This window comes from Lissotriton vulgaris, chromosome 8, assembly GCF_964263255.1.
Source record: "Lissotriton vulgaris chromosome 8, aLisVul1.2, whole genome shotgun sequence".
In the NCBI taxonomy this organism is placed as follows: domain Eukaryota; kingdom Metazoa; phylum Chordata; class Amphibia; order Caudata; family Salamandridae; genus Lissotriton; species Lissotriton vulgaris.
Window position 1 is genome coordinate 155581880 of NC_141696.1, and position 12204 is coordinate 155594083.

Below are 12204 nucleotides of genomic sequence, written 5' to 3' on the forward strand. Positions count from 1 at the left end.
TATGAAGAACTCTTTATGCCTTTAAGGCGTACAAAGAGAAAGTGCTATTAACCAGCCACTTGAACGGCCCAAAGCTGCTTTGAAATTGAGTCAACAGCCACCTCTTGGCTAGCTAAAGCAAATTCAACAAGGAATTTCAATGTCACAACATAGGGTGGAATACGCAAATCTAAGCAGCCCCTGATCACAGCCCTGAGGAAATTGCCGTAAGTGTGCTGGAGTCCAACTGTCTACCAGATGCTAGGCATTCTTCCATATTTGCATGGCCTGTCTGGCCAGGGCATACAAGAGCATGACTCTTCCAGATGAGCTCTTACATGGGTCCTATGCTCATATAGTAAGGACTGCACTTTGTCAGCAAGACTTTCTACAACCGAAATATATGAGAAACCCCGGCTCTCTTGACTAGATGAGGACGGAATCACATCCCAGGTGAAGACCAACAGATGCAACTTCCATCAGATGTTAACCTGAAAAAGGAGATTACATCTCCAAAAGTCATGTCAGAAGTGGGATTTGAACCCACGCCTCCAGAGGAGACTGCGGTCTAAACACAGCGCCTTAGACCACTCGGCCATCCTGACAGAGCAGAGTCTTAAGAAATGTATAAAAGTCACTCAGAAATTTCTGCCTCCATGCAAGCCTGAAATAATTTAAACCTTCAAACACAAGGTGCAACTTTATGCACAGGACAATAAACACAGAAGATCACATGTGAAAGCATTTCATTTCACAGGTGTACAATTTTTATGCTTTTAGAATACCTCATACCTCTCACCAGCTTTTTAGGGTCCTGTATCCGACTCACAAAATTACCTTGCCTGCGACCTCTCTCTCTACACAAACAACTACTGCACAGGAAGTAGGAAGGCAGAAGGTGGGGCATATTATGCAAATGTATGCTGTCATTGTGCCTTGCAGATTCATGCAGGATTTCTAGATCCTTGCTGGATACAAGAGAGCAGACCTTGTTTCAGATCAACTGTCCCTAGCAGGGAACGTCTGAGCACATGCAGTCTTTTGCTCTCTAGCCCCTGGCCTGGGACTCACCCTCACTGGCTGAGGCGTGAATTTCTGCATACCAACGTTGCATAGATGGTACGTTTGTGGTCGGTTTGGGATGGGTGGGAGGTCAAAAGCAGGGAAAAGTATGTCGCCTTCACTTCTAGTCTCCTCTTCTAGGCCTACCTGCCGTTCACTCACTCTGTCTTTGTTTCATTCTCTCCTTCCTCAACACCCCTTCTCACTCACTCGCTCTATCACTTGTGCTCTTTCCCCTTGCTCTGCATTTCATAGTGGAAACATCTCTTGAATGGAGCATTAGAAAATGAGGTTACATAAAATTAACAATCTACTTATTGGAAACCAAAAAAATCACAAGACTGAATGTAACCCATTTCATTAATAAAAGGGACTTTTTAAGCACCCCCCAAAAAACACATAAAACACCACGAGTGCTAGAAGAATATTATACGAGCTTGAAGACAGAATTGGGCAAATTAATTTGCAGTTGAAACTGAAGTTTTTACTTATTCAGATATTTTATGCACTGCCAATTTTTAGCTGAGATTCTAAAAAGAACTCAGAGACAAAATGGACTTAAAGTTTTGTCAGAAGTGGGATTCGAACCCACGCCTCCAGGAGAGACTGCGGCCTTAACGCAGCGCCTTAGACCACTCGGCCATCCTGACCACATGTTGCTTGATCATCTACAGAGAGGGAAAGATATTGTGAACCAAAAAAAGCACACATCTTAGGTCATGAGTGGCGAGAGCAAGAAAGAAACTCACTGCACTTTTCCAAGTAGACAACCATATAAGCCATTGTGAGGGAAATGATCTGATTTTTTCTCTCTCAAGAAAAAAGTAGAGTAAACATACAATTGTCAGAAGTGGGATTTGAACCCACGCCTCCAAAGAGACTGCGACCTGAAAACAGCGCCTTAGACCACTCGGCCATCCTGACTTGCATTTGTAAAACCTTCCACAGGCCAGACAGCCATGCAAGTGGGGTACCGAAAAGGCATGCCCTCAATTTATTTATCCTATTATAAGTACTTCCAACAGATCTTTGAACAATCCATAGAGAGCAGTACCTATGAAGAACTCTTTAGACCTTTAAGGCGTACAAAGAGAAAGTGCTATTAACCAGCCACTTGAACGGCCCAAAGCTGCTTTGAAATTGAGTCAACAGCCACCTCTTGGCTAGCTAAAGCAAATTCAACAAGGAATTTCAATGTCACAACATAGGGTGGAATACGCAAATCTAAGCAGCCCCTGATCACAGCCCTGAGGAAATTGCCGTAAGTGTGCTGGAGTCCAACTGTCTACCAGATGCTAGGCATTCTTCCATATTTGCATGGCCTGTCTGGCCAGGGCATACAAGAGCATGACTCTTCCAGATGAGCTCTTACATGGGTCCTATGCTCATATAGTAAGGACTGCACTTTGTCAGCAAGACTTTATACAACCGAAATATATGAGAAACCCCAGCTCTCTTGACTAGATGAGGACGGAATCACATCCCAGGTGAAGACCAACAGATGCAACTTCCATCAGATGTTAACCTGAAAAAGGAGATTATATCTCAAAAAGTCATGTCAGAAGTGAGATTTGAACCCACGCCTCCAGAGGAGACTGCGGCCTAACCACAGCGCCTTAGACCACTCGGCCATCCTGACAGTGAAGAGTCTTAAGAAATGTATTAAAGTCACTCAGAAATTTCTGCCTCCATGCAAGCCTGAAATAATTTAAACCTTCAAACACAAGGTGCAACTTTATGCACAGGACAATAAACACAGAAGATCACATGTGAAAGCATTTCATTTCACAGGTGTACAATTTTTATGCTTTTGGAATACCTCATACCTCTCACCAGCTATTTAGGGTCCTGTATCCTACTCACAAAATTACCTTGCCTGCGACCTCTCTCTCTAAACAAACAACTACTGCACAGGAAGTAGGAAGGCAGAAGGTGGGGCATATTATGCAAATGTATGCTGTCATTGTGCCTTGCAGATTCATGCAGGATTTCTAGATCCTTGCTGGATACAAGAGAGCAGACCTTGTTTCAGATCAACTGTCCCTAGCAGGGAACGTCTGAGCACATGCAGTCTTTTGCTCTCTAGCCCCTGGCCTTGGACTCACCCTCACTGGCTGAGGCGTGAATTTCTGCATACCAACGTTGCACAGATGGTACGTTTGTGGTCGGTTTGGGATGGGTGGGAGGTCAAAAGCAGGGAAAAGTATGTCGCCTTCACTTCTAGTCTCCTCTTCTAGGCCTACCTGCCGTTCACTCACTCTGTCTTTGTTTCATTCTCTCCATCCTCAACACCCCTTCTCACTCACTCGCTCTATCACTTGTGCTCTTTCCCCTTGCTCTGCATTTCATAGTGGAAACATCTCTTAAATGGAGCATTAGAAAATGATGTTACATAAAATTAACAATCTACTTATTGGAAACCAAAAATATCACAAGACTGAATGTAACCCATTTCATTAATAAAAGGTACTTTTTAAGCACCCCCCAAAAAACACATAAAACACCACGAGTGCTAGAAGAATATTATACGAGCTTGAAGACAGAATTGGGCAAATTAATTTGCAGTTGAAACTGAAGTTTGTTACTTATTCAGATATTATATGCACTGCCAATTTTTAGCTGAGATTCTAAAAGAACTCAGAGACAAAATGGACTTAAAGTTTTGTCAGAAGTGGGATTCAAACCCACGTCTCCAGGAGAGACTGCGGCCTTAACGCAGCGCCTTAGACCACTCGGCAATCCTGACCACATGTTGCCTGATCATCTACAGAGAGGGAAAGATATTGTGAACCAAAAAAAGCACACATCTTAGGTCATGAGTGGCTAGAGCAAGAAAAAAACTCACTGCACTTTTCCAAGTAGACAACCATATAAGCCCATGTGAAGGAAATGATCTGATTTTTTCTCTCTCAAGAAAAAAGTAGAGTAAACACACAATTGTCAGAAGTGGGATTTGAACCCACGCCTCCAGAATAGACTGCGACCTGAACGCAGCGCCTTAGACCACTCGGCCATCCTGACTTGCATTTATAGAACCTTCCACAGGCCAGACAGCCATGCAAGTGGGGTACCGAAAAAGCATGCCCTCAATTTATTTATCCTATTATAAGTACTTCCAACAGATCTTTGAACAATCCATAGAGAGCAGTACCTATGAAGAACTCTTTATGCCTTTAAGGCGTACAAAGAGAAAGTGCTATTAACCAGCCACTTGAACGGCCCAAAGCTGCTTTGAAATTGAGTCAACAGCCACCTCTTGGCTAGCTAAAGCAAATTCAACAAGGAATTTCAATGTCACAACATAGGGTGGAATACGCAAATCTAAGCAGCCCCTGATCACAGCCCTGAGGAAATTGCCGTAAGTGTGCTGGAGTCCAACTGTCTACCAGATGCTAGGCATTCTTCCATATTTGCATGGCCTGTCTGGCCAGGGCATACAAGAGCATGACTCTTCCAGATGAGCTCTTACATGGGTCTTATGCTCATATAGTAAGGACTGCACTTTGTCAGCAAGACTTTATACAACCGAAATATATGAGAAACCCCAGCTCTCTTGACTAGATGAGGACGGAATCACATCCCAGGTGAAGACCAACAGATGCAACTTCCATCAGATGTTAACCTGAAAAAGGAGATTACATCTCCAAAAGTCATGTCAGAAGTGGGATTCGAACCCACGCCTCCAGAGGAGACTGCGGCCTAAACACAGCACCTTAGACCACTCGGCCATCCTGACAGAGCAGAGTCTTAAGAAATGTATGAAAGTCACTCAGAAATTTCTGCCTCCATGCAAGCCTGAAATAATTTAAACCTTCAAACACAAGGGGCAACTTTATGCACAGGACAATAAACACAGAAGATCACATGTGAAAGCATTTCATTTCACAGGTGTACAATTTTTATGCTTTTAGAATACCTCATACCTCTCACCAGCTTTTTAGGGTCCTGTATCCGACTCACAAAATTACCTTGCCTGCGACCTCTCTCTCTACACAAACAACTACTGCACAGGAAGTAGGAAGGCAGAAGGTGGGGCATATTATGCAAATGTATGCTGTCATTGTGCCTTGCAGATTCATGCAGTATTTCTAGATCCTTGCTGGATACAAGAGTGCAGAACTTGTTTCAGATCAACTGTCCCTAGCAGGGAACGTCTGAGCACATGCAGTCTTTTGCTCTCTAGCCCCTGGCCTGGGACTCACCCTCACTGGCTGAGGCGTGAATTTCTGCATACCAACGTTGCATAGATGGTACGTTTGTGGTCGGTTTGGGATGGGTGGGAGGTCAAAAGCAGGGAAAAGTATGTCGCCTTCACTTCTAGTCTCCTCTTCTAGGCATACCTGCCGTTCACTCACTCTGTCTTTGTTTCATTCTCTCCTTCCTCAACACCCCTTCTCACTCACTCGCTCTATCACTTGTGCTCTTTCCCCTTGCTCTGCATTTCATAGTGGAAACATCTCTTGAATGGAGCATTAGAAAATGAGGTTACATAAAATTAACAATCTACTTATTGGAAACCAAAAATATCACAAGACTGAATGTAACCCATTTCATTAATAAAAGGGACTTTTTGAGCAACCCCCAAAAAACACATAAAACACCACGAGTGCTAGAAGAATATTATACGAGCTTGAAGACAGAATTGGGCAAATTAATTTGCAGTTGAAACTGAAGTTTGTTACTTATCCAGATATTATATGCACTGCCAATTTTTAGCTGAGATTCTAAAAGAACTCAGAGACAAAATGGACTTAAAGTTTTGTCAGAAGTGGGATTCGAACCCACGCCTCCAGGAGAGACTGCGGCCTTAACGCAGCGCCTTAGACCACTCGGCCATCCTGACCACATGTTGCTTGATCATCTACAGAGAGGGAAAGATATTGTAAACCAAAAAAAGCACACATCTTAGGTCATGAGTGGCTAGAGCAAGAAAAAAACTCACTGCACTTTTCCAAGTAGACAACCATATAAGCCCATGTGAGGGAAATGATCTGATTTTTTCTCTCTCAAGAAAAAAGTAGAGTAAACACACAATTGTCAGAAGTGGGATTTGAACCCACGCCTCCAGAAGAGACTGCGACCTGAACGCAGTGCCTTAGGCAACTCGGCCATCCTGACTTGCATTTGTGGAACCTTCCACAGGCCAGACAGCCATGCAAGTGGGGTACCGAAAAGGCATGCCCTCAATTTATTTATCCTATTATAAGTACTTCCAACAGATCTTTGAACAATCCATAGAGAGCAGTACCTATGAAGAACTCTTTAGACCTTTAAGGCGTACAAAGAGAAAGTGCTATTAACCAGCCACTTGAACGGCCCAAAGCTGCTTTGAAATTGAGTCAACAGCCACCTCTTGGATAGCTAAAGCAAATTCAACAAGGAATTTCAATGTCACAACATAGGGTGGAATACGCAAATCTAAGCAGCCCCTGATCACAGCCCTGAGGAAATTGCCGTAAGTGTGCTGGAGTCCAACTGTCTACCAGATGCTAGGCATTCTTCCATATTTGCATGGCCTGTCTGGCCAGGGCATACAAGAGCGTGACTCTTCCAGATGATCTCTTACATGGGTCCTATGCTCATATAGTAAGGACTGCACTTTGTCAGCAAGACTTTATACAACCGAAATATATGAGAAACCCCAGCTCTCTTGACTAGATGATGACGGAATCACATCCCAGGTGAAGACCAACAGATGCAACTTCCATCAGATGTTAACCTGAAAAAGGAGATCACATCTCCAAAAGTCATGTCAGAAGTGGGATTCGAACCCACGACTCCAGAGGAGACTGCGGCCTATACACAGCTCCTTAGACCACTCGGCCATCCTGACAGTGCAGAGTCTTAAGAAATGTATAAAAGTCACTCAGAAATTTCTGCCTCCATGCAAGCCTGAAATAATTTAAACCTTCAAACACAAGGTGCAACTTTATGCACAGGACAATAAACACAGAAGATCACATGTGAAAGTATTTCATTTCACAGGTGTACAATTTTTATGCTTTTAGAATACCTCATACCTCTCACCAGCTATTTAGGGTCCTGTATCCTACTCACAAAATTACCTTGCCTGCGACCTCTCTCTCTACACAAGCAACTACTGCACAGGAAGTAGGAAGGCAGAAGGTGGGGCATATTATGCAAATGTATGCTGTCATTGTGCCTTGCAGATTCATGCAGGATTTCTAGATCCTTGCTGGATACAAGAGAGCAGACTCAGAGAGTCCATCAACCAACACACATTGCAGGACATACATTAGATTTGATATTTTCCAACATCGAATCTATTGACATCGACCCTCTAATTCCATTGGTATGGACCGATCATTATATGATCACTTTCCGTATTAATCTCCCCGTTCCCCAGACCAAAAAACATAGTGCATTCATAGCAAATATGAGAAACTGGAAATCCTTTACATTGGAGAAATTCAGTAATCATTTCTCACACCCATCTTGTATAAGCACTAATATCCATGAGGAAATAGACCTGCTTCAGAATAATATTAAAAATGCACTGGAACATTGTTCGACCACCCAATCCCGTCACAAACCAGGCAATAAAAAATCAGAGAGATGGTACGGACCTGAGCTCAAACTTTTAAAAAGAAATTGTACCTCTCTTGAGCATAAATGGAGAGTATCCAAGACAGATGAAACTAAAGATAGTTTTAGAAAAGCTCAAGCACTCTATCATAGAGCAATTAGAAAGGCAAAAAAGGACTATTTCACACGCAGAGTATCTGAGAATAAAAATTCATCAAAAGAACTCTTTAAAATTGTTAGAGAATTATGCAGCCCTACTAATCTCTCCGTACATCTTACTCCCTCACAGGAGAACTGTAATAAACTTAATGATTTTTTCTGCGAAAAAATTGATACCATCTATGCCTCCTTTTCAAAATCAGGGATGGAAAAAAACGAACAATATGCACCAAATGTTGCACATACCATCTGTCATACTTTTGGTCCTTTTTCAGAAGAAGAAGTAGAAAAAGTCATGCTTGAGGTCAAGTCTGGTTCACCACTCGACCCATGTCCACATCACATTTTCTCCCAGCTCACCCCTGTAATATGTCCAGTAGTCACCAGAGTATTTAATCTTTCCCTTAGCTCTGCCGAATTCCCAAAATCATGGAAACAGGCTCTAGTTACTCCGTTAGTAAAGAAGGCTGGGACAGATGTTAACAATCCAGCCAACTATAGACCAATATCCCAGTTACCTTACCTATCAAAGGTTCTGGAAAAGCTGGTCAATAGACAACTTTCCACATTTTTGGAAGTTAATGGTTTGCTGGATGCCTCACAGACAGGGTTTCGGGCAAATAACAGCACAGAAACTACACTCTTAGCGGTGACAGACAGTATTAGGACCAAGGTAGATCAAGGTAGTACAGTTGCTCTGATACTCCTTGATTTATCTGCGGCTTTTGATACCGTACCCCACCATCAATTATTGAATACTCTGGCAGAGAAAGGAATTCAAGATAAAGCACTTGGATGGTTAACATCGTTCCTAGCGGATCGAACCCAATCAGTTCGCCTGGGTGACTATACATCTCCTCCGCGACCTATAAAATACGGAGTTCCTCAGGGGGCGTCGTTGAGCCCAACGCTGTTCAACGTGTTCGTCTCCTCATTGGCAACCATCGGCAAAAAATGGGGTGTCGAAATGTGTTCCTATGCGGATGACACCCAGCTGATGGTCACCATTGATGAAAATGATGATTCTAAAACTAGACTGACAAACTGCCTGACCGAACTGGCAACATGGATGCAGGACCATTGTCTTAGACTTAATGCTGACAAATCCGAAATTCTATTGTTTGGCAGATGCACACAGGTCTGGGACAACAGTTGGTGGCCGAGCGATTTGGGCTTGCCTCCTAACCCGACTACAAAAGCTAAAAACTTAGGAATAACACTGGATAAGGACTTATCCATGAAATCCCATGTCTCCATAGTTTGCGGCAGAGGCTTTGGCCTTTTGAAGATGCTCAGACGATTATTTCCCTGGGTTCCGACAGATTGCAGGAGAACACTAGTCCAATCACTATTGCTGAGTCGGTTGGACTATGGTAATTCACTGTTTGTGGGAATGGCAGACTACCTATTTTCCAAATTGCAGTTGGTTCAGAATGCCGCTGCCAAAGCCATCTGTAATAAAAGAAAATATGACTCAGCCAAAAAATGTATGCGTGAGCTCCACTGGCTCCCAATGCGACAACGAGCCATTTTTAAACTGTTGTGTATTTCACACAAAGTACTCCACGATACAGGCCCCATCATCCTACATGATACGATCAGATTTCATAAACCCTCTAGAAACCTACGATCTATGACGTCCGGAAGAGCATCTATCACCCGAGCTCGGACTGTCAGGATGGGAGAGAGGGCTTTCTCTCACATTGCCGCAACAAAATGGAACGAGTTACCCCACAAACTCAGAACAACTGACTGTTTCCTTTCTTTTAGGAAACAACTAAAAACATTCCTTTTCCCCAGCCCAGATCAATAATTCCCAAAGTGTTGCCGTTAAATCACTTGTAATTCTTCTTTAGCGCCGTGATGTCCTTTTAGGATGAATGTTAGCGCTTTACAAATAAAATAAATACAAATACAAATACAAATACCTTGTTTCAGATCAACTGTCCCTAGCAGGGAACGTCTGAGCACATGCAGTCTTTTGCTCTCTAGCCCCTGGCCTGGGACTCACCCTCACTGGCTGAGGCGTGAATTTCTGCATACCAATGTTGCATAGATGGTACGTTTGTGGTCGGTTTGGGATGGGTGGGAGGTCAAAAGCAGGGAAAAGTATGTCGCCTTCACTTCTAGTCTCCTCTTCTAGGCGTACCTGCCGTTCACTCACTCTGTCTTTGTTTCATTCTCTCCTTCCTCAACACCCCTTCTCACTCACTCGCTCTATCACTTGTGATCTTTCCCCTTGCTCTGCATTTCATAGTGGAAACATCTCTTGAATGGAGCATTAGAAAATGAGGTTACATAAAATTAACAATCTACTTATTGGAAACCAAAAATATCACAAGACTGAATGTAACCCATTTCATTAATAAAAGGGACTTTTTAAGCACCCCCCAAAAAACACATAAAACACCACGAGTGCTAGAAGAATATTACACGAGCTTGAAGACAGAATTGGGCAAATTAATTTGCAGTTGAAACTGAAGTTTGTTACTTATTCAGATATTTTATGCACTGCCAATTTTTAGCTGAGATTCTAAAAGAACTCAGAGACAAAATGGACTTAAAGTTTTGTCAGAAGTGGGATTCGAACCCACGCCTCCAGGAGAGACTGCGGCCTTAACGCAGCGCCTTAGACCACTCGGCCATCCTGACCACATGTTGCTTGATCATCTACAGAGAGGGAAAGATATTGTGAACCAAGAAAAGCACACATCTTAGGTCATGAGTGGCTAGAGCAAGAAAAAAACTCACTGCACTTTTCCAAGTAGACAACCATATAAGCCCATGGGAGGGAAATGATCTATTTTTTTCTCTCTCAAGAAAAAAGTAGAGAAAAAACACACAATTGTCAGAAGTGGGATTTGAACCCACGCCTCCAGAAAAGACTGCGACCTGAACACAGCGCCTTAGACCACTCGGCCATCCTGACTTGCATTTGTGGAACCTTCCACAGGCCAGACAGCCATGCAAGTGGGGTACCGAAAAGGCATGCCCTCAATTTATTTATCCTATTATAAGTACTTCCAACAGATCTTTGAACAATCCATAGAGAGCAGTACCTATGAAGAACTCTTTAGACCTTTAAGGCGTACAAAGAGAAAGTGCTATTAACCAGCCACTTGAAAGGCCCAAAGCTGCTTTGAAATTGAGTCAACAGCCACCTCTTGGCTAGCTAAAGCAAATTCAACAAGGAATTTCAATGTCACAACATAGGGTGGAATACGCAAATCTAAGCAGCCCCTGATCACAGCCCTGAGGAAATTGCCGTAAGTGTGCTGGAGTCCAACTGTCTACCAGATGCTAGGCATTCTTCCATATTTGCATGGCCTGTCTGGCCAGGGCATACAAGAGCATGACTCTTCCAGATGAGCTCTTACATGGGTCCTATGCTCATATAGTAAGGACTGCACTTTGTCATCAAGAATTTATACAACCGAAATATATGAGAAACCCCAGCTCTCTTGACTAGATGAGGACGGAATCACATCCCAGGTGAAGACCAACAGATGCAACTTCCATCAGATGTTAACCTGAAAAAGGAGATTATATCTCAAAAAGTCATGTCAGAAGTGAGATTTGAACCCACGCCTCCAGAGGAGACTGCGGCCTAAACACAGCGCCTTAGACCACTCGGCCATCCTGACAGTGAAGAGTCTTAAGAAATGTATAAAAGTCACTCAGAAATTTCTGCCTCCATGCAAGCCTGAAATAATTTAAACCTTCAAACACAAGGTGCAACTTTATGCACAGGACAATAAACACAGAAGATCACATGTGAAAGCATTTCATTTCACAGGTGTACAATTTTTATGCTTTTAGAATACCTCATACCTCTCACCAGCTATTTAGGGTCCTGTATCCTACTCACAAAATTACCTTGCATGCGACCTCTCTCTCTACACAAACAACTACTGCACAGGAAGTAGGAAGGCAGAAGGTGGGGCATATTATGCAAATGTATGCTGTCATTGTGCCTTGCAGATTCATGCAGGATTTCTAGATCCTTGCTGGATACAAGAGAGCAGACCTTGTTTCAGATCAACTGTCCCTAGCAGGGAACGTCTGAGCACATGCAGTCGTTTGCTCTCTAGCCCCTGGCCTTGGACTCACCCTCACTGGCTGAGGCGTGAATTTCTGCATACCAACGTTGCACAGATGGTACGTTTGTGGTCGGTTTGGGATGGGTGGGAGGTCAAAAGCAGGGAAAAGTATGTCGCCTTCACTTCTAGTCTCCTCTTCTAGGCCTACCTGCCGTTCACTCACTCTGTCTTTGTTTCATTCTCTCCATCCTCAACACCCCTTCTCACTCACTCGCTCTATCACTTGTGCTCTTTCCCCTTGCGCTGCATTTCATAGTGGAAACATCTCTTGAATGGAGCATTAGAAAATGAGGTTACATAAAATTAACAATCTACTTATTGGAAACCAAAAATATCACAAGACTGAATGTAACCCATT

The 12204-nt window shown here is 43.2% G+C and overlaps 7 non-coding genes across 7 annotated transcripts; all 7 read right to left on the reverse strand.

The window, feature by feature from the left end:
• Nucleotides 1-501: 501 nt before the first annotated feature.
• Nucleotides 502-584, reverse strand: TRNAL-UAG (transfer RNA leucine (anticodon UAG)). The gene has a single exon. It is a non-coding gene; the product is annotated as a tRNA-Leu (tRNA).
• A 1024-nt stretch (nucleotides 585-1608) lies between these two features.
• TRNAL-AAG (transfer RNA leucine (anticodon AAG)) lies at nucleotides 1609-1691 on the reverse strand. Its single transcript has one exon. It is a non-coding gene; the product is annotated as a tRNA-Leu (tRNA).
• A 3003-nt stretch (nucleotides 1692-4694) lies between these two features.
• Nucleotides 4695-4777, reverse strand: TRNAL-UAG (transfer RNA leucine (anticodon UAG)). The gene has a single exon. It is a non-coding gene; the product is annotated as a tRNA-Leu (tRNA).
• Nucleotides 4778-5801: 1024 nt separating this feature from the next.
• TRNAL-AAG (transfer RNA leucine (anticodon AAG)) lies at nucleotides 5802-5884 on the reverse strand. Its single transcript has one exon. It is a non-coding gene; the product is annotated as a tRNA-Leu (tRNA).
• A 4431-nt stretch (nucleotides 5885-10315) lies between these two features.
• Nucleotides 10316-10398, reverse strand: TRNAL-AAG (transfer RNA leucine (anticodon AAG)). The gene has a single exon. It is a non-coding gene; the product is annotated as a tRNA-Leu (tRNA).
• Nucleotides 10399-10592: 194 nt separating this feature from the next.
• Nucleotides 10593-10675, reverse strand: TRNAL-CAG (transfer RNA leucine (anticodon CAG)). The gene has a single exon. It is a non-coding gene; the product is annotated as a tRNA-Leu (tRNA).
• Nucleotides 10676-11307: 632 nt separating this feature from the next.
• Nucleotides 11308-11390, reverse strand: TRNAL-UAG (transfer RNA leucine (anticodon UAG)). The gene has a single exon. It is a non-coding gene; the product is annotated as a tRNA-Leu (tRNA).
• Between the last annotated feature and the right edge of the window lie 814 nt (nucleotides 11391-12204).